Source organism: Dendrobates tinctorius, unplaced genomic scaffold (assembly GCF_039654945.1).
Source record: "Dendrobates tinctorius isolate UK_male_01 unplaced genomic scaffold, ASM3965494v1 ptg000008l, whole genome shotgun sequence".
Lineage (NCBI taxonomy): Eukaryota > Metazoa > Chordata > Amphibia > Anura > Dendrobatidae > Dendrobates > Dendrobates tinctorius.
Genome location: NW_027361676.1, coordinates 77,004,886 through 77,027,125, shown reverse-complemented (window position 1 = coordinate 77,027,125; position 22,240 = coordinate 77,004,886).

Here is a 22,240-nt window from a genome sequence, read left to right as displayed (position 1 = left end):
ATATCGCTGTTGTTCCTCCGAGTCTTATGTGGGAATGGAGCATTTACAGCTTCCTATTCCTCCGGTTTCTGTTGCAGGACCGTCAGTGTCCGTACAGCCTTGGAGACCGGGCTCCAGATCGTGCGCTATAGCTGGGAATGAGCCTGAACTCTCTGCTCAATCTCCCAGCTCTTCTCCTCCACGTCCACACATGTTGCCCTCCTCACACGAACTCTCAATTCTCCCTTTCTGGCCCCCAGAGAGTAGCTCCTCCCCAGTTTTGGTTCAGAGCTCCCTCTGCTGACCTGGAATGGAAGCTGTGTTGTGTGTTGTAATTAACTGCCAGAGAGATCCTTTATTGCTTCCAAGCATGACATCACACTCCCTAGGAGGAAGGCAATGCCACTGTGGCGACCATACTCCTGGGGGTGCCACACAACCCCCGCCTCCCCAGTGCCCCAGGTAGCAGACCTTGTTCATGCCCATTTGGCACTTTCCTGGCTTGATGGTCGGCCCTGCCCGGTTAATACGCTTGAGCACCTCCTGGAGATGCTGAAGGTGTTCCTCCCAGTTGGAACTGAAGACGGCAATGTCATCCAGGTACACCACTGCGTTCTCCTCCAATCCTTGGAGCAGGTGGTTGACCATCCGCTGGAGAGTGGCAAGGGCATTTTTCATGCTGAATGGCATGACTGTGGATTCATACAGTCCAAAGGGGGTGGTAAAGGCGGATCTCTCCTGCGCCGCAGGGCTCATGGGAATCTGCCAGTATCCCCGACTCAAATCCTTGATGGATATGTACTTTGCGTTTGCCAACCGCTCAAGCAGATCCTCGAAGCGCGGTATCGGGTGTGCATTAGAGGTTGTGATGGCGTTGCGCCCCGTGAAGTCCACGCAGAACCGGGTGGTCCGATCCTTTTTAGACACGAGGACTACAGGTGAGGCCCACGAGCTCTTGGACCGTTAAATCACCCCCAGCTGTAACATCTCATCAATCTCTCGGCGCATAACCTGCTGTACCTCCTCAGAGATGCGATAAGGCGTTTGCCGTAGTGGTGCATGACTCCCGGTGTCCACCTCGTGAACCGCTACCTCCGTCCTCCCCGGTTGGTTGGAGAACACGGCCCGGAACAGTTCCAGGGTGGCCAACAACTGAGGCCTCTGGAGTACGGTTAAAGAGGCACTTACCTCCATGTCCTCAATGGACCCATTGGCCTTGGCTTTTGCCAGCATGTCCAAGAGGGGGTCTTCCTCCCCATCCTCGGGCAGGTTGCAGACTGGTAGAACTCAGGCTTCCCGTTCGTGATGAGCCTTCATCATGTTGACGTGAAAGGCCTTGCACCTACCCCGAGCATGGTCAAGCGTGACCACATAGGTGAACGGGTTGAGCTGTTGGTGGACGACGTTTGGGCCTTCCCAGGCTGCCTGAAGCTTATCCGTTGGTACAGAGACCAGCACCCACACCTTTTGACCCACCTGGTAGGTCCGCTCCTGGGCATTCTGGTCGTACCAGTGCTTCTGGTCAGCCTGAGCCTGCGTCATGTTGTCATGCACCAACTGCGTCAAGGTCTGCATCTTGTCACAGAAGCGCATGACAAAATCCATGATGGACACTTCAGAGGGGTTTGGCTCATCTTCCCAGGATTCTCATATCAACCCAAGGGGTCCCCGGACTCGCCTGCCATACCGGAGCTCGAAGGGGGAGAACCCATCGAGCCTGCAGAACTTCTCTGTAAGCGAATAGCAGGTGTGGGAGGTACCGCTCCCAGTCGTGCCCTTGGTTCTCAACCAGCATGTGGAGCATCTGTTTGAGGGTACCACTGAAGCGTTCGCACAAACTATTGGTCTGTGGGCGATACGCACTTGATACCATATGCTTCACCTGCATTTTCTCACAGAGAGCCTCCATTAGGCGAGACATAAATTGGGTCCCTTGATCGGTAAGCATCTCCCTGGGAAATCCTACCTTTGAAAAGATGGTCACCAGTGCATCAGCCATCTTATCTGCCCTGGTTGAAGACAGAGCTACTGCCTCTGGGTGCCAGGTAGCGTAGTCTACCACATTAGGATGTATTGCTTTCCATAGCTGCTGGGGATGGCCAGCGGGCCCACAATGTCCACCGCGATTCTCTGGAAAGGTCTCAAACGTCTCCCTCCGCAGAGTGAGGGGTCTGAGCACCTCGGTACCTGTGGACAAATCTACCGTTTCAGATAAATGGCTAACAGGTTCAGTCGGCACAGATACATAATCATCATCAGCATTATTCCTAAGAAAAGAATGGTTATCAGATTTCTTTGGTACATTTACATCACCATCAGTAACATTATTGGGGAAAGAATGGTTATTAGTTGCATCATTACTCATCAAGGCATTAGCAGGTAACGCATTCAGTTTCCCATCATCATCATCATCAGGGTTAACGTTACCCTTATTATCAGATTGGGGAGGGGTGTCAGGGACATAGTAGGCAACCATCCTCCCCAAATCAGTCCCCAATAAAACATCAGTGGGCAGGTTTTCGGACACCCCAACTTCCCTCACCTCGCACTCAGCACCCCAATCAAGAAAAACCCGGGCCACTGGCAAGGGACAGCGGGTGCCCCCGATCCCGGTGACAGTCAGGGTTTTCCCCTCAATAAACTCCTCAGGGGCTGCCAGTCCAGGATAGATGAGGGTACGTTCAGCCCCGGTGTCCTTGAGGCCTGTAGCAAAATGGGCCCCCACCAGGATGTGCTGTATGTTGTCATCAATCCTCCCAACCACATGTCCCACCAAAAAAACAGAGGCGTTGGGCCCAGAGGCCTTGGCTGGGGGGGTCTTCTGCCTCTCCGGACAGGTGGTAGTGACATGACCAGTCTGACTGCAGATGAAACACTTGCGACTGTCAGTAGAAGGCCTGGTGTTGGCAACAGGGACAGGGCCTCCGAAGGGACGGCTGGCAGGGGCACTGGGGTTGGTTGCAGGCTTACCCCCTCTCCAGCTGGCGGTGACTGGCCTGCGTGTTTCTGGCTTCCTGTTGGCCTAAAAGTTGTCGGCGATCTGAGCGGCTTTGTTAGCATTCGTTGGTTCTTGGTCCAGGGTGAACTGTCGGACCTCAGCTCTGCAAAAATGCAGGAACTGGTCTTTGATCATCAGGTCCTTCAGCAGGTCAAAGGTATCAACTGACAGTCCATGGATCCACTGGTCAAAGTGGGTCCTGAGTCCTTGCACCACATCGCTATAACTATCGTGTGGGCCACGTTGGAGGTTCCGGAACTTCTTTCAGTATACCTCTAGTGTCAGCTGGTATTTGGCGATCTGGGCCTGCTTGATGGCATCATAGTCATCATCTTCTTTGGGCCGGAAAGATACAAATGCCTCCAGGGCTTTGCCCTTTAGCCCTTGGGTCAAATACCTGGCCCATTGGTCCTTATGCAGCCGGTACTGTCTGCAGGCTTTCTCAAAGACCCGCAGAAACGTGTCCAAGTCTCCATCCTTTTCCATCATGAGAAAATGCTCTGGCCAGGGCTTCGGACTCTGGGCACTGCTGGGCTCACTGCTCTGGGCTGCGGAGGGCATAACCCCTTGTCGGAGCAGCTCCAGTTCATGGGCTATCTGAGCTTGGACCTCTCACTCGGCTCTCTGCTCAGCTCTCTCCTGAGCTTGCTGGATCAGCCTCAGATGTCCATCACGGTCGTCGGCAGAGACTTCATTCAAAGCAGCTTTCAGGTAGGGATCCAACCTGCCCTGGTTGAATGTGGGGCCAGCATACGGTGGTTGGACCTTGGCTGCAGCACCATCCCAGCTTGGGACGGCTTCTGCTCTCGCTGGGCTCTGGGCATTGTCCAGCTGCACCAGAGCCGCGATCAGTTGGTCTTTGTTTTTGTTTGTGGTGTCCAGGCCCCGGTACGTGCATATTCCAGCAAGAGTTTCCTTTTTCTGCTGTGTGTACTAGCGTTCTCCTTTTTCAGCAATGGTTGCCAAATAAAAGATAGGATAGAAAAACAAAGAGAAGGGAGGGAATACTCGCAAGTACATACAATTGTCTCAGGACTAGTAAACACTAGAGTTGAGCGACTTTTGGTTTTTTAGGGTCGCGTTTCGTTTCGTGAAACCCGACTTTTCCAAAAGTCGGGTCGAGCAAGATCGTCCGATTATAGGGAAAAGTCGGGGTCGTCCCGAAACACGAAACCCAATGTAAGTCAATGGGGAATAAAAGTCGGCAGTGAGAGGAGGACAGGAAACACACCTACAGTGCCCATTTGAATGCCAAAAGCATAAATTCTTCTTACTTAAGCTTGTCAACCTTAATTAACTTCATAATACAAGTTACGCACTGAAAAATGGGGGTTATTTGGCTAAAGTTGTGGGGGGGGAGGGCTGGCTGCAGGTTTTCATGTGCCCTGGGCGAAAGAGCGCCCCTTTAACACATACCACAACTCATCATGCTCCGATACGGCAGAGAAATAGCGGAATAGTACAATGAAAAATACCTCACTTTTTACATCTCATGACGAGGCCCATCTATTTCTCCATACAGAATCATTGGTCCCATATAATGTTTGAAACAGTATATGATGAGCTCCACATAATGCTACAGTATATGTTGGTCCCCATGGATGAAGCTCCACTGTCTTATGGGCCCAAATAATGCTCCAAACATAATGGGCCCCATTTCTAATGCTCTAGTGTATAATGGGCCCTGTAAATGCTGCTCCAGTGTCTGATGTCCACCTTTGGAATGTTCCAGTGTATGGTGGGCCCCATCTATCATTCTCCAGAGTATAGTGCTCCCCAAAAATTGCTGTCCCAACATTGAAAACAATCAAATAAGTCTCCTCGCTAGGGAATCCCTGTACTAGTCTAGACTCCTCGTCGTCCCCATCTTCCATCTCACTGCACAGTATTTCAACTTTGCAAGTGCTGTGATCCTGGGCAAGCAGGGGGGGCCCACTCGTTGGCGACGGCACTGGCACAGGGCCCCTGATAGTACGGTGGTGTGTCTGATGGTGGGTGGGCCGAACCTGCACTTTCATCTGCAGCTTCCTCTTTGTCACCGTGTAAGATGGAACTGTATATGGGAAGGGTAACCTGAGTTTCATCAGGATCAGATTCAGGCCGGGTAGCGTGCGAGGGGAATGTAGTGGTCTGGGTCAATGTACCAGCAGATTCATCGAGCAGTGGCTGGGCATCAGTGCACTTGTGTCGCCCCCAGGAGTACGGTCGCCACAGTGGCATTACCTTCTTCCTAGGGAGTGTGATGTCATGCTTGGGAGCAACGAAGGATCTCTCTAGCAGGTTAACTGATTGGGCGGCGTTATTCCCACGAGTCATGACCCTCCAAACAGCGTTCATGAAGGCAAAGTGTTTGTTTTACGTGGGCAGTATGGTTGCAAAGCTGAACCTTAAAGGAATGTCCAGAAGGGCACCACCAGGAGTGGAGCCTACGATTAAATTCGACTCCACCTGGGAAACCTCAACCATGCCAGCTACAGAACAGATGCACACATTGCAAGCTTAATTCCGTTAACGAACGAGACTCCGTCATGCCCCACGGTCCGAGTCCGGCTTACTAGAGGGACACGTGAGGCTCTGGCACATGAGATTGGCCAATAACTGGTGTGTCATGCCCTTACATGTCCGTGGCTGCATGTGCGCTACACTGAAAAGGCCAGCGTTTGTCGCTTACAGGTGCAGATAACCCGCTGAACAACGTTAGTGATGGGGATCAATGATTACAATTAGAGTTGAGCGATACCGTCCGATACTTCAAAGTATCGTATCGGATGGTATCGGCCGATCTTTAAAAAAAGTATCGGTATCGCCGATTCCGATACCGGAAGTCCCATTCAAGTCTATGGGACTTCCGGTATCGGAATAAGAAAAACCCTTTCCTGCCCTTGTACAGCCTCTCTGGGGTCTGTACGGGCCTTTCGGGGGGCTGTGCCGGCCTGCCAGGGGGTCTGTGCAGGCTCCGGTGGTCTGTGCCGGCCTGCCGGGGGGCTGTGCCAGCCTGCCGGTGGTCTGTGCAGGCTCCGGTGGGCTGTGCCGGCCTGCCGGGGGGCTGTGCCGGCCTGCCGGTGGTCTGTGCAGGCTCCGGGGGGCTGTGCCGGCCTGCCGGTGGTCTGTGCAGGCTCCGGGGGGCTGTGCCGGCCTGCCGGGGGGCTGTGCCGGCCTGCCGGTGGTCTGTGCAGGCTTCGGGGGTCTGTGCAGGCATCGTCCGATGGGACTACAAGTCCCATTGGGCAATGCCTGCTACCATGACAGTGATTGACACATTAGCCAATGATGGGACAGTAATAGTCCCATCATCCGGCTAATGTGTTGAATGTAAAAAAAAAAAAAAAAAATTACATGCTACATACATACAACATGCATACTACATACATGCTACATTCATACTACATACATGCTACATTCATACTACATAAATACTACATGCAACATACATACTACATATATACTACATACATACTACATATATACTACATGCATGCTACATACATACTACATGCTACATACATACCACATATACACTCACTGGCCACTTTATTAGGTACACCATGCTAGTAAGGGGTTGGACCCCCTTTTGCCTTCAGAACTGCCTCAATTCTTCGTGGCAGAGATTCAACAAGGTGCTGGAATCATTCCTAAGAGATTTTGGACCATATTGACATGATGGCATCACACAGTTGGCGCAGATTTGTCGGCTGCACATCCCTGATGCGAATCTCCCGTTCCACCTCATCCCAAAGATGCTCTATTGGATTGAGATCTGGTGACTGAGGAGGCCATTTGAGTACAGTGAACTCATTGTCATGTTCAAGAAACCAATCTGAGATGATTCGAGCTTTATGACATGGCGCATTATCCTGCTGAAAGTAGCCATCAGATGTTGGGTACATTGTGGTCATAAAGGGATGGACATGGTCAGCAACAATACTCAGGTAGGCTGTGGCGTTGCAACGATGCTCAATTGGTACCAAGGGGCCCAAAGAGTGCCAAGAAAAAATTCCCCACACCATGACACCACCACCACCAGCCTGAACCGTTGATACAAGGCAGGATGGATCCATGCTTTCATGTTGTTTACGCCAAATTCTGACCCTACCATCCGAATGTCGCAGCAGAAATCGAGACTCATCAGACCAGGCAACGTTTTTCCAATCTTCTACTGTCCAATTTCGATGAGCTTGTGCAAATTGTAGCCTCAGTTTCCTGTTCTTAGCTGAGAGGAGTGGTACCCAGTGTGGTCTTCTGCTGCTGTAGCCCATCTGCCTCAAAGTTCGACGCACTGTGCGTTCAGAGATGCTCTTCTGCCTACCTTGGTTGTAACGGGTGGCAATTTGAGTCACTGTTGCCTTTCTATCAGCTCGAACCAGTCTGCCCATTCTCCTCTGACCTCTGGCATCAACAAGGCATTTCCGGCCACAGAACTGCCGCTCACTGGTTTTTTTTTCTTTTTCGGACCATTCTCTGTAAACCCTAGAGATGGTTGTGCGTGAAAATCCCAGTAGATCAGCAGTTTCTGAAATTCTCAGACCAGCCCTTCTGGCACCAACAATCATGCCACGTTCAAAGGCACTCAAATCACCTTTCTTCCCCATACTGATGCTCGGTTTGAACTGCAGGAGATTGTCTTGACCATGTCTACATGCCTAAATGCACTGAGTTGCCGCCATGTGATTGGCTGATTAGAAATTAAGTCTTAACACACAGTTGGACAGGTGTACCTAATAAAGTGGCCAGTGAGTGTATACTACATACATACTACATACATACTACATGCATGCTACATGCTACATACATAACACATATATACTACATGCATGCTACATACATACTACATGCTACATACATACTACATATATACTACATGCATGCTACATACATACTACATGCTACATACATACTACATATATACTACATGCATGCTACATATATACTACATGCTACATACATACTACATATATACTACATGCATGCTGCATACATACTACATGCTACATACATACTACATATATACTACATGCATGCTGCATACATACTACATGCTACATACATACTACATATATACTACATGCATGCTACATACATACTACATGCTACATACATACTACATATATACTACATGCATGCTACATACATACTACATGCTACATACATACTACATATATACTACATGCATGCTACATACATACTACATGCTACATACATACTACATATATACTACATGCATGCTACATACATACTACATGCTACATACATACTACATATATACTACATGCATGCTACATACACACTACATGCTACATACACACTACATATATACTACATGCATGCTACATACATACTACATGCTACATACATACTACATATATACTACATGCATGCTACATACATACTACATGCTACATACATACTACATATATACTACATGCATGCTACATACATACTACATGCTACATACATACTACATATATACTACATGCATGCTACATACATACTGCATGCTACATGCATGCTACATACATACTACATATATACTACATACATACTACATACATGCTACATACATACAATACATTCATACAATACATACATAGACATACAGTACATATAACATAGAGTAACATACTTACCAATACTTGTCACATTGTTCCCCGAAGCCATTGTCTTTTCCGGAATAAATATTAACATAACAAACCACAAAAATACTCACCCACGATCCGAAGCAGTCCACGAGTGTGTCCCACGACGATCTTGGGTAGAGAACTGCAGCATCAGCTGATGCTGCCGTTCTCTACGGGCTGCAGGAATCCAATGACGGAAGGTAGGTATCCTTCCTCACTGTATTCCTCCGCCACTTAAAAAAAAAAAAGTCCCTAGTCTCACTTTATGCCATTGTGGCATAAAGTGAGACTAGGGACTTTTTTTTTTTTAAGTGGCGGAGGAATACAGTGCGGAAGGATACCTACCTTCCGTCATTGGATTCCTGCAGCCCGTAGAGAACGGCAGCATCATCTGATGCTGCAGTTCTCTACCCAAGATCATCGTGGGACACACTCGTGGACTGCTTCGGATCGTGGGTGAGTATTTTTGTGGTTTGTTATGTTAATATTTATTCCGGAAAAGACAATGGCTTCGGGGAACAATGTGACAAGTATTGGTAAGTATGTTACTCTATGTTATATGTACTGTATGTCTATGTATGTATTGTATGAATGTATTGTATGTATGTAGTATATATGTGGTATGTATGTAGCATGTAGTATGTATGCAGCATGTATGTAGCATGCATGTAGTATATATGTAGTATGTATGTAGCATGTATGTAGCATGTATGTGGTATGTATGTAGCATGTAGTATGTATGTAGCATGCATGTAGTATATATGTAGTATGTATGTAGCATGTAGTATGTATGTAGTATGTATGTGGTATGTATGTAGCATGTAGTATGTATGTAGCATGCATGTAGTATATATGTAGTATGTATGTAGCATGTAGTATGTATGTAGTATGTATGTAGTATGTATGTGGTATGTATGTAGCATGTAGTATGTATGTAGCATGCATGTAGTATGTATGTAGCATGCATGTAGTATGTATGTAGTATGTATGTAGCATGCATGTAGTATGTATGTAGCATGCATGTAGTATGTATGTAGTATGTATGTAGTATGTATGTAGTATATATGTAGTATGTATGTAGCATGTATGTATGTGGTATGTATGTAGCATGTAGTATGTATGTAGCATGCATGTAGTATATATGTAGTATGTAGTATGTATGTAGTATGTATGTGGTATGTATGTAGCATGTAGTATGTATGTAGCATGCATGTAGCATGCATGTAGTATGTATGTAGCATGCATGTAGCATGTATGTAGCATGCATGTAGCATGCATGTAGTATGTATGTAGTATGTATGTAGCATGCAGTATGTATGTAGCATGTATGTAGCATGTATGTAGTATGTATGTAGTATATATGTAGTATGTATGTAGCATGTAGTATGTATGTAGCATGCATGTAGTATGTATGTAGTATTTTTTTTTTTTTTTTTAACATTTAACACATTAGCCGGATGATGGGACTACTACTGTCCCATCATTGGCTAATGTGTCAATCACTGTCATGGTAGCAGGCATCGCCAGATGGGACTTGTAGTCCCATCGGACGATGCTTGCACAGACCCCCGGACATCAGCACAGCCCCCCGGCAGGCCGGCACAGCCCCCCGGCAGGCCGGTACAGACCCCCACAGGGTGCACAGACCACCGGCAGGCCGGCACAGCCCCCCGGCAGGCCGGTACAGACCCCCACAGGGTGCACAGACCACCGGCAGGCCGGCACAGCCCCCCGGCAGGCCGGTACAGACCCCGGGCAGTCCACACAGCCCCCCGGCAGGCCGGCACAACCCCCCGGCAGGCCGGCAGAGACCCCCGGAAGGCCCGAAATGACGGCGCATCATGATGCGCACACACCGCGCATCATGATGACGTCAGGCTGTCAATCAACTTTGAACTTCCGATTCCGATGCCGAATTCCGATATTGAAAAAATATCGGAAGTCGGTATCGGAATTCCGATACAGCAAGTATCGGCCGATACCCGATACTTGCGGTATCGGAATGCTCAACACTAATTACAATTATTACCCGCGAACAATGATTTCCCAGTAAGTGCAGGTCAACCGCAGTTCCGGAATTAGGCCTAACCGTCATTCCTGAAAAAATGAAAAACTTACGTGTGCAAACCACAGGTGCTGTAGCTTGCTTAACAGCTCGCCAGCCGTTCTCACGCCCAGTATGGATTACACGTGATTGCACAAAGGTGAGAAAGGGTACCGTATCCCCAGATAACATGTATGGATAGCGTACACATTCAAAATATATGTCTCAGGAGGCAGGCTCAGACGGTGTTAGGCCCAGTATGGATTGCACGTGATTGCACAAAGGTTAGAAAGGGTACTGTATCCCCAGATAACATGTATGGATAGCGTACACATTCAAAATATATGTCTCAGGAGGCAGGCTCAGACGGTGTTAGGCCCAGTATGGATTGCACAAAGGTTAGAAAGGGTACCGTATCCCCAGATAACATGTATGGATAGCGTACACATTCAAAATATATGTCTCAGGAGGCAGGCTCAGACGGTGTTAGGCCCAGTATGGATTGCACGTGATTGCACAAAGGTTAGAAAGGGTACCGTATCCCCAGATAACATGTATGGATAGCGTACACATTCAAAATATATGTCTCAGGAGGCAGGCTCAGACGGTGTTAGGCCCAGTATGGATTGCACGTGATTGCACAAAGGTTAGAAAGGGTACCGTATCCCCGGATAACATGTATGGATAGCGTACACATTCAAAATATATGTCTATACATCAGGAGGCAGGCTCAGACGGTGTTAGGCCCAGTATGGATTGCACGTGATTGCACAAAGGTTAGAAAGAGTACCGTATCCCCGGATAACATGTATGGATAGCGTACACATTCAAAATATATGTCTATACATCAGGAGGCAGGCTCAGACGGTGTTAGGCCCAGTATGGATTGCACGTGATTGCACAAAGGTTAGAAAGGGTACCGTATCCCCAGATAACATGTATGGATAGTGTACACATTCAAAATATATGTCTCAGGAGGCAGGCTCAGACGGTGTTAGGCCCAGTATGGATTGCACGTGATTGCACAAAAGTTAGAAAGGGTACCGTATCCCCAGATAACATGTATGGATAGCGTACACATTCAAAATATATGTCTCAGGAGGCAGGCTCAGACGGTGTTAGGCCCAGTATGGATTGCACGTGATTGCACAAAGGTTAGAAAGGGTACCGTATCCCCAGATAACATGTATGGATAGCGTACACCTTCAAAATATATGTCTCAGGAGGCAGGCTCAGACGGTGTTAGGCCCAGTATGGATTGCACGTGATTGCACAAAGGTTAGAAAGGGTACCGTATCCCCAGATAACATGTATGGATAGCGTACACATTCAAAATATATGTCTCAGGAGGCAGGCTCAGACGGTGTTAGGCCCAGTATGGATTGCACGTGATTGCACAAAGGTTAGAAAGGGTACCGTATCCCCAGATAACATGTATGGATAGCGTACACATTCAAAATATATGTCTATACATCAGGAGGCAGGCTCAGACGGTGTTAGGCCCAGTATGGATTGCACGTGATTGCACAAAGGTTAGAAAGGGTACCATATCCCCGGATAGCATGTATGGATAGCGTACACATTCAAAATATATGTCTCAGGAGGCAGGCTCAGACGGTGTTAGGCCCAGTATGGATTGCACGTGATTGCACAAAGGTTAGAAAGGGTACCGTATCCCCAGATAACATGTATGGATAGCGTACACATTCAAAATATATGTCTCAGGAGGCAGGCTCAGACGGTGTTAGGCCCAGTATGGATTGCACGTGATTGCACAAAGGTTAGAAAGGGTACCGTATCCCCGGATAACATGTATGGATAGCGTACACATTCAAAATATATGTCTCAGGAGGCAGGCTCAGACGGTGTTAGGCCCAGTATGGATTGCACGTGATTGCACAAAGGTTAGAAAGGGTACCGTATCCCCAGATAACATGTATGGATAGCGTACACATTCAAAATATATGTCTATACATCTGGAGGCAGGCTCAGACGGAGTCAGGCACAGTATGGATTTGACGGCCCAGATTACACAGCGGAGGAGCAGGGAGAGGTAAAGATTGCAAATGCTGGGGCCATGCCCAAGCAAGGGGGGCCCACTCGTGGGCGTCGGTACTGGCACTGGGCCCCTCATAGTACAGCGGTGTGTCTGACGGCGGGTGTGCACCACCACCGTCAGAGACACTTGATTGCACTATGAGGGACCCTGTGCCAGTGCCCGCGCCCAAGAGTCGGCCTACCCACCTGTCCAGGGCAACGGCACTCGCACGGTGTCGTGCGCTAGGTGGTGACCCCGGCCATGGGGGGGGAGGCAGCACAGTTAGGGAGTTTTAGAAAGTGGCATATGTTGATGTTGGACATTCAGCTGATGCAAAAGGCGAAATAGGTGAAGTCCCAGGAAGAGGTGGACCAAAGCAAGCCATTTTTCTGTCACCCTATGTGTCATCAGGGGAAGGTGGGACAAAATCCTTGGAAACCCATGCATGGTTCATTTTAATGAAGGTTAGATCATCCACATTTTGGGTTGACAGACGGGTCCTTTTTTCTGTCAGGATTGATCCAGCTGCACTGAAGACTCTTTCCGATAGCACACTTGCAGCTGGGCAAGCGATCTCCTGTAAGGCATATTGGGCCAATTCAGGCCAGGTGTCCAGTTTAGCGGCCCAATAGTCAAAGGGGAATGACCTGTGTGGGAGAACATCGATATGGGAGGAAAAGTAGTTTGTAACCATAGTTGACAACTGCTGTCTCCTGTCACTTTCCATCGATGCAGTATTACCAGTTGTGTGAGCGGTATTTGAAAAATCAGTCCACAACATTGTCATGAAACCCCTGTCTCCAACGCCACTTCTGCTGTGTGCACCACGAACACCTCTGCCAAGCTGCCCCTGGCCCGTATGGCTCGTGTGAGAACCATCACCGCTGCTGTGTGCTGGGAATGCCTCAAGCAACCGATTTACCAGAGTTGCTTGTTTATTAGCCAATATTAGGTCAAGGTTCTCCTGTGGCATGATGTTTTGTAATTTGCCTTTATAGCGTGGATCCAGGATGCTGGCCAACCAGTAGTCGTCATCGTTCATCATTTTGGCAATGCGGGGGTCCCTTTTTAGGATCTGCAAGGCATAATCTGACATGTGGGCCAATGTTCCCGGTGTCAATGATGCACTGCGAGTGCTGGGTGGAGGAGCACTTTCTGGCAAATCCACATCCCTCCAGTCACGCACAAACCCTGTACCAGACCTTGCCACGCCAACATTTTCACTTGCCCCACGAGATGCATCCTCCTCCCCTAAGTAATCATCCCCATCATCATCCTCCTCCTCCTCTTCTTCCTCCACCTCGTCCAGGAGAGGTCCCTGAGCAGACAATGGCTGAATGTCATCAAGGATTCCCTCCTCCTCTTCCTCCTCATCAACATTGTCTGCAGACGCCTGCTCCTTAAGGTGCGTCAAAGTTTGCATGAGCAGACGCATAAGTGGGATGCTCATGCTTAGGATGGCGTCATCTGCGCTTACCAGCCGTGTGCATTCCTCAAAACACTGAAGGACTTTACAGAGGTCTTTCAGCTTCGACCACTGCACACCTGTCAACTCCATGTCTGCTCTCAAAGTGCCTGGCCGTGTATCCTCCCACAAATGCATTATGGCCTGCCTCTGCTCGCACAGCCGCTCCACCATGTGCAGGGTGGAGTTCCACCTTGTTGCAATGTCGATAATGAGGCGGTGGTTGGGAAGGTGGAGCAATCGCTGCAGCTTCTGCATACAAACGGAGTATACAGGCGACCGGCAGATGTGCGCGCACAGTCTTCGCACCTTCTGGAGCAGGGCTGTTAACTCCGGATAATTTTTGAGGAAGCACTGCACCACCAGGTTCAAGGTGTGAGCCAAGCAAGGTATGTGGCTGAGTTTTGAAAGGGCTATGGCTGCCACAAAATTATGACCGTTATCACTAACTACCTTGCCTGCCTCAAGATGTACACTGCCCAGCCATGACTCAGTTTGTCGCTTCAAGTACTCGGCCAGCACCTCGGCGGTGTGTCTGTTGCCCAAACACATCATCTGCAACACAGCCTGCTGACGCTTTCCACTAGCTGCTCGATAGGGGGACACATCGTGTGCAACAGTGGCAGTTGCAGATGGAGTGCTCGTACGACTGCGCTCTGTGGACGAGCTTTCGCTTCTGGAGGAGGAGGAGGAGGAGGAGGGTCGAACGCCTACAGCCAACTGTTTCCTATACCGTGGGCTAGGCAGCACTGTCCCACCACCGCTGTCCCCTGTGGACCCTGCATCCACCACATTAACCCAGTGCGCAGTGATGGACACGTAACGGCCCTGGCCATGCCGACTGGACCATGCATCAGTTGTGAGGTGCACCTTTCCGCTCACTGACTGCTTGAGTGCATGGACAATGCGGTCTTTCACATGATGGTGGAGTGCTGGGATGGCTTTGCGAGAGAAGAAGTGGCGACTGGGTAGGTCATAGCGTGGTACTGCATAGGCCATGAGTTCGCGGAAAGCTGTGCTTTCCACCAACCGAAAGGGCATCATCTCAAACGAGATTAGTTTGGCAATGTGGGCGTTCAAACCCAGTGTACGCGGATGAGAGACTGAGTACTTTCTTGACCTACTCATAGTGTCTGGGAGGGTCAGCTGGACTTGAGAGCTGCATATGGTGGAAGTAGCGGTGGACAGGGCGGACTGAGAGAGGGTTGATGATGGTGATGGAGTTGGTGTTCTTTCTGATGGCCTAGAATCAGTCTTTCGTTGATATAACAGTGGGATTCCCTGACTGCTGTGGCCTTGCAACGACACCTCAACATTTGCTGCTGTGCTAACCGGTGGGCTTACAGTGGGGGAAACAATGTAGCGTTGCTGACTACCTTCGTTGTGATCAGTTGCACATGTGGCACTTGAGGTTTGGTGTTGTGTCCACGCTTGCAAGTGCATGCTGGTTAAATGTCTAAGCATGCAACTGGTATTCAAATTTTTCAGATTTTTCCCTCGGCTAAAGGTCTTTGCGCACTTCTTACAGATAACCTTGGCCTGATCATGAGGATTTTGTTCAAAAAAGTGCCACACTGCACTCTTCCTACTTTGGCAGACATTTTGCTGCCTAGCACGCTGTGATCTTTTGACCCTCTGGACAAGCTGTCCAGCAACTCTTTTGATGTTTGGAACCTGTCTTTGGAGTGCTACGGGCCTGCCAGATAACAGCTGTTGCGATGTCGATGTCTGCTGTGGATGCTCCTCATCTGAGCTATTGGAAGCAGCACCCTCTTCCCCCAATGGATGCCAATCTGGGTCAACAACTGGGTCATCCATCACCTCCTCTTCTATGTCATGTGCACCTTCCTCTGTGTCACCGTGTATGGTGGTATAGTGTGCGGGAAGGGGCACCTGAGTCTCATCAGGGTCATAATCTGGCTCTGTACACTGCGAGGACAATGTAGTGCTCTGAGTGAATGTACCAGCAGAATCATCCATCAGCGGCTGTGCATCAGTGCACTCCATGTCAGATTCATCTTGGCCTGGGTAATTCACCATTTGACTTGATAATCCAGGCATGGTATGTGAAAACAGCTCCATGGAGTAATCAGTAGTATGGCCTGCGTCATCCTTCAATCTTGGTTGGGGTGAAGGACACAAGGAAAGGTGTGGTTCATGAACATGAGCCTCCAATGACGACTCAGTGCTTTTACTTTTTACAACTGAAGAAGAGGAGGCGATAGAGCTGGAGGCTGAGTCAGCAATGTAAGACAAAAATTTTTCCTGATGCTCTGGCTTTAAAAGCGGTTTGCCAACTCCTAGAAAACTAAGCGTTCGAGGCCTTATGTAGCCAGACGATGACACAGGCTCAACACCTCCTGCATTTGGTCCTATTTTGCTCTTGCCACTACCATCAGATCCACCACCAACACCATCATTACCAGCTGCCAACCCCCGCCCAATTCCACGGCCTCTTCCACCAGCCTTCCTCATTTTTGGTAGAAATGTAGACAAAATCCAACAAACTACTGTATATAGTAATGTAAAACAAGGTACAAGGTGTCTATAGGACAGGGGAGATTTTGAATTTCTGCAGACACTTGTGGACACTGGACACTTTTGGATTGTGTGAGGCCCACTGATATCTGAGCGCTATGTGACAGGCTCGATGGCACAGCTGTGACCAAAGTGACTAGAGGATAAGGGAGATTTTGAATCTCTGCAGACACTTTTGGACACTGGACACTTTTGGATTGTGTGAGGCACACTGATATCTGAGCGCTATGTGACAGGCTCGATGGCACAGCTGTGACCAAAGTGACTAGAGGATAAGGGAGATTTTGAATCTCTGCACACACTTTTGGACACTGGACACTTTTGGATTGTGTGAGGCCCAATGAATATCTGAGCGCTATGTGACAGGCTCGATGGCACAGCTGTGACCAAAGTGACTAGAGGATAAGGGAGATTTTGAATCTCTGCACACACTTTTGGACACTGGACACTTTTGGATTGTGTGAGGCCCAATGAATATCTGAGCGCTATGTGACAGGCTCGATGGCACAGCTGTGACCAAAGTGACTAGAGGAAAAGGGAGATTTTGAATCTCTGCACACACTTTTGGACACTGGACACTTTTGGATTGTGTGAGGCCCAATGAATATGAGCGCTATGTGACAGGCTCGATGGCACAGCTGTGACCAAAGTGACTAGAGGATAAGGGAGATTTTGAATCTCTGCACACACTTTTGGACACTGGACACTTTTGGATTGTGTGAGGCCCAATGAATATCTGAGCGCTATGTGACAGGCTCGATGGCACAGCTGTGACCAAAGTGACTAGAGGATAAGGGAGATTTTGAATCTCTGCACACACTTTTGGACACTGGACACTTTTGGATTGTGTGAGGCCCAATGAATATCTGAGCGCTATGTGACAGGCTCGATGGCACAGCTGTGACCAAAGTGACTAGAGGATAAGGGAGATTTTGAATCTCTGCACACACTTTTGGACACTGGACACTTTTGGATTGTGTGAGGCCCAATGAATATCTGAGCGCTATGTGACAGGCTCGATGGCACAGCTGTGACCAAAGTGACTAGAGGATAAGGGAGATTTTGAATCTCTGCACACACTTTTGGACACTGGACACTTTTGGATTGTGTGAGGCCCACTGATATCTGAGCGCTATGTGACAGGCTCGATGGCACAGCTGTGACCAAAGTGACTAGAGGATAAGGGAGATTTTGAATCTCTGCACACACTTTTGGACACTGGACACTTTTGGATTGTGTGAAGCCCAATGAATATCTGAGCGCTATGTGACAGGGTCGATGGCACAGCTGTGACCAAAGTGACTAGAGGATAAGGGAGATTTTGAATCTCTGCACACACTTTTGGACACTGGACACTTTTGGATTGTGTGGGGCCCACTGATATCTGAGCGCTATGTCACAGGCTCGATGGCACAGCTGTGACAAAAGTGACTAGAGGATAAGGGAGATTGGATTGCTTTTAAAAAAGCAGTTTGCGGAGCAGTGGGTAAACAGCAATGCAGGAATGTCAGGAAGCCTTAGAAGGCTGCCCAACAACCTACACCACTGATACACCACTATATAGCCTCCCCTTGCACTGCACACACAGTGACTGGTGTGTTGTGCAGGCCAAATCGCTAGCAGCAGAAGCAGTTTTTTTGTCTTCTTCCCTGCCTAACGCTCTCCCTACAGAATCAGCAACCTCTCCCTATACTGAGATCGGCAGAAGTAAGATGGCGGTCGGCGTGCACGCCCTTTTATACCCCCTGTGACGCCCACCAAAGCAAGCCAATCACTTGCATGCCCTTCTGAAAGATGGTGGTGACCCCTGCCTATGTCATCACGTTGCCCACAGTGTCCGTGGATCCTGATTGGCTGAAAAAGAGCGCAAAACAAACTTTTGAAACGCGACTTTGGCGCGTAAGTCGCCGACCTCGTGGCCGACCTCATCCTAGGATCGGGTTTCATTTCATGAAACCCGACTTTGCCAAAAGTCGGCGACTTTTGAAATTGTTCGACCCGTTTCGCTCAACTCTAGTAAACACTGTTCTCCAAAACCTATGATGCAGGAACCGTGCAGGTTTTTAGTGAGAGGAATGATTGCTCAAACCATATCACTAATGCTCTATGATTATCCCACCGCTGCCACCAATATGTCATGATCCCACCGCTGACACCGGTATGTCACGGACGGAGGGACGTGACGCACTGCCGTTCCACAGCTGTCACATGCACAGGGGGGCTTATCTTAGTTATCCCACCGCTGTCACAATGTGATAAAAACAGCAAGCTAGTCTTGCCCTAACAATTTATCGCAGGGGATTTATTTTGGCTGTCCCACCACTGCCCACAATACTTTACGAAACTTTTCAGCTCCACTTTGGAACTCGCAGCTCTCCGGCGCCCCCCTTACCCTCAGGTCAGTCAGGGAACTAGACCTGGGATAATTAGTCGCCAGGCAGCTGCTTCAATGCTGTCTGGCCACCCGGCACGCTACAGTGAGGGAATTATAAAATGCTCTGGCCGCAGCCACCCAATTAGCTTATAAAATCCCTTTCCATCACAGTCAGCAGTACCTGGGACCCAGACCACACTTTGCCGCCATCAGCTCCAGATTTTCTCTTATTAATTTATAAACCTAATAGAGGGGTTCGAAGCCAACTCATTCAGTAGCGTAATTATCTTAAAGGCACGTAAATTCATTTTTAGAGCATGGAGACAGAGCTAATAAGTTTTATAGTTTATTCCCAAAGATGGGCAGTGTTACAAAGATAAAAAGGTTTTACAAAGTTGAGACATTAGATATGTACACTGCAAATATAAAATAAATGGGATTAAAAAAAACAGAGATTAACACTTACATTTACTTAGATGGACTTAGGCTAGCCATGTGGGAGGCAGGGCCAGACGTATCCCTGCATCTGGGATCCTAGCAGCATGGGATCTCCAGCAAGAATGACCTCCCAACTGAGTGAGTGTACTCTATAGTTCTGGGTCATAACATCACAAAAGGGGCGGTCTGGTGATGGTCCTCCCCCTGCTCTTGGAGTTACAATCTGACTGCGAAACTTATCATAACTATATATCTCAGAGGGTACCTTGTATAAACATGCACATAGTATCATTTGCTTTAGCCTGTCGAAGGCAATAATTCAAAACCAAACATGCAGTAATTATGTCACACCGTTTCTCGGATTCTGTCGGGGCTAGAACTTAGCAAGAACCACCGTAGTGAAGCGGGATCAGAGCACGTCACAGAAATGTCCGTTTCATTTTTCTGTCGCAAACAGGGTCTGAGCTAAGGTGTCACTAATATCTCCCAAACTTGAATTCACCACATGGTGAGGACAAAGAACATTCTTTCCACTTAGCTAATTAACATTCCTTAGCTGAGGAGGGGGAATGTTGGCACAGGAAGTGTCTGGTGTCCTGTTACAGATGCAGGCACAGAGCTGCAATGTGTGTGAGCTGTGGGTGAGGAAGGGGGTCGCAGCTGTGTGACAGGCAGAGTCTCATCTGTAGTTTAGAGAATGGAAGATTCTGGAATGTTCCGGAGAAGACATATCTTACATTATCCTTACACCATCCATCGCTTCTGATGGAGTCAAGGGTTCTACAGCCTGAATATCATTGTTGCTGACTGTGAATAGTTTGGCTACGGTTGCATAATGGGGCAAGCGAGCTTCCTCCTCTCCACAGTTCAGAACACGTACCGGAACCCTGCCCCTTTTAACATCAACAATCCCCCTGGTCGTCAGCATAGTAGGTCTGCTATCTGAGTAGACTGGTTCAAGGAGAGCTTGGTAGTCCCGTCCTTTGATGCCTATGGCTGCTCTGCACCAGATGAGGGTCTCACTCCTAGGGGGAAGCATAATGGAGTATGGATCACGCACCCTTACACTACCAATCTCTCCACCAGTTAACACCACCTGCTGTTGCTGTACAAGGGCCTTGATTTCTATTAAGTGCATGCTGTTCTTTCTATGGGGCTGATTGGCTATGCCTTTCAAAATGGTGATGACCTCACTTAAACAATTTTCAATCACATTTGTGCCCAATGTTATGATAGGTTGACACTCTGCTCTTTCCACCTCTACCACCATGAGACCTTGAGCTTTGAGCTCCACCTTCCCCACTTTAATGACAACCTCTTTGTACCCCACTGTAACGGTCAGGGGATGGACAAAGTCCGAGAGTGGACCCTCTGGGTCGCGGATCTGGAGCCCCTGGGTCGAGCGCGCCAGGTGATGACCGACCCCTATACAGGGATCGTTAGGGGCAACACCGCAGAGGACAGAACCGCGACAGCCGGTACCAGGAGGGGCGGCTCGGGGACACGGGGTGCTACAGGGCAAGGGCACCGGACGGGGATCCAGAGAACCAGAGCCAGGATATAAGAGGAAGCAGCCAGGTAGCAGCTACTAGAGGGGAAGCATAGGAGAGGGCGCGGGAGCCAAGGGGTTACAGACTAGGAGGACCCAGAAGGGAGACACCGGGACAGAATACAGAAGGGCCGAGACCCAAGGGACCAGGAGGAAGGGGCGAGGAGAAGGAAGGACAGGGCAGAGACAGCCAGGGAGAAGGAGAGGAAGCTAGCATAAAGCTTTAGCAAAACAGTGGGGCCAGAACAGAGCGTGGAGTATCACACAATCCTCAGGCGTCCTCTCTACAGTGAGGATGCCTGAAATACCTTAGGATCCGGAAGTGGGAGGTTCGCCCAGCCCTCAGCGCCGCCCACCGCCGGCAGAAGAAGGAATGCTGGCGCGCGCCTGCGGCCTAAGGAGAGGGCGCAGAGAAGTAGCAGAGCAAGAGGCAGGGTAAGAGCGCACGCTGTGGCGAGGACGCTGATGGGGGGCGGTGGCAGCTGGTGCTGCCGACGAGGACACGCGACCAGGCACTGCCGCGGATGCTACAGTACCCCCCCCTTTACATCCCCCCTTTTTGAGATTGGCTAGAAATCTTTTTAGTATTAGGGGAGCGTTGATATTTTCTCGAGGCTCCCAAGACCTCTCCTCAGGGCCAAACCCCTTCCAATCAATAAGAAAAAGGGACCTCCCCCTGACCCTTTTCATGGCTAAAATGTCCCTTATTTCAAAGATGTCATCAGACCCAATAGGTGAAGGAGGGGTAATGGAGGCTGGTTGGAACCGATTCAGAACTACAGGTTTCAGGAGCGAGACATGAAAGGCGTTGGGAACTCGGAGTGAAGCCGGCAATCTCAATTTATAAGCCATGTCATTGATGCGTTTTAGTACCACGAAGGGACCGATGTAACGAGGACTTAATTTATAGGAAGGAACTTTCAGGCGGATGTGCTTGGTCGAGAGCCATACCTTGTCGCCAGGATGGTACGGGGGAAGGTCCCTCCGTCTCTTGTCTGCGTGTTTCTTGATTCGGGCATTGGCCTTCATGAGAGCGTCTTTGGTCTCCTTCCAAATCTCAGAAAATTCCATGGCGAGAGCATCCGCTGCGGGAACTCCAGATGACACGGCAAAGGGCAGCGGAACACCCGGATTGCGACCAGAGACCACAAAGAACGGAGATTTGGTGGTCGACTCACTGGGATGGTTGTTGTGGGCAAATT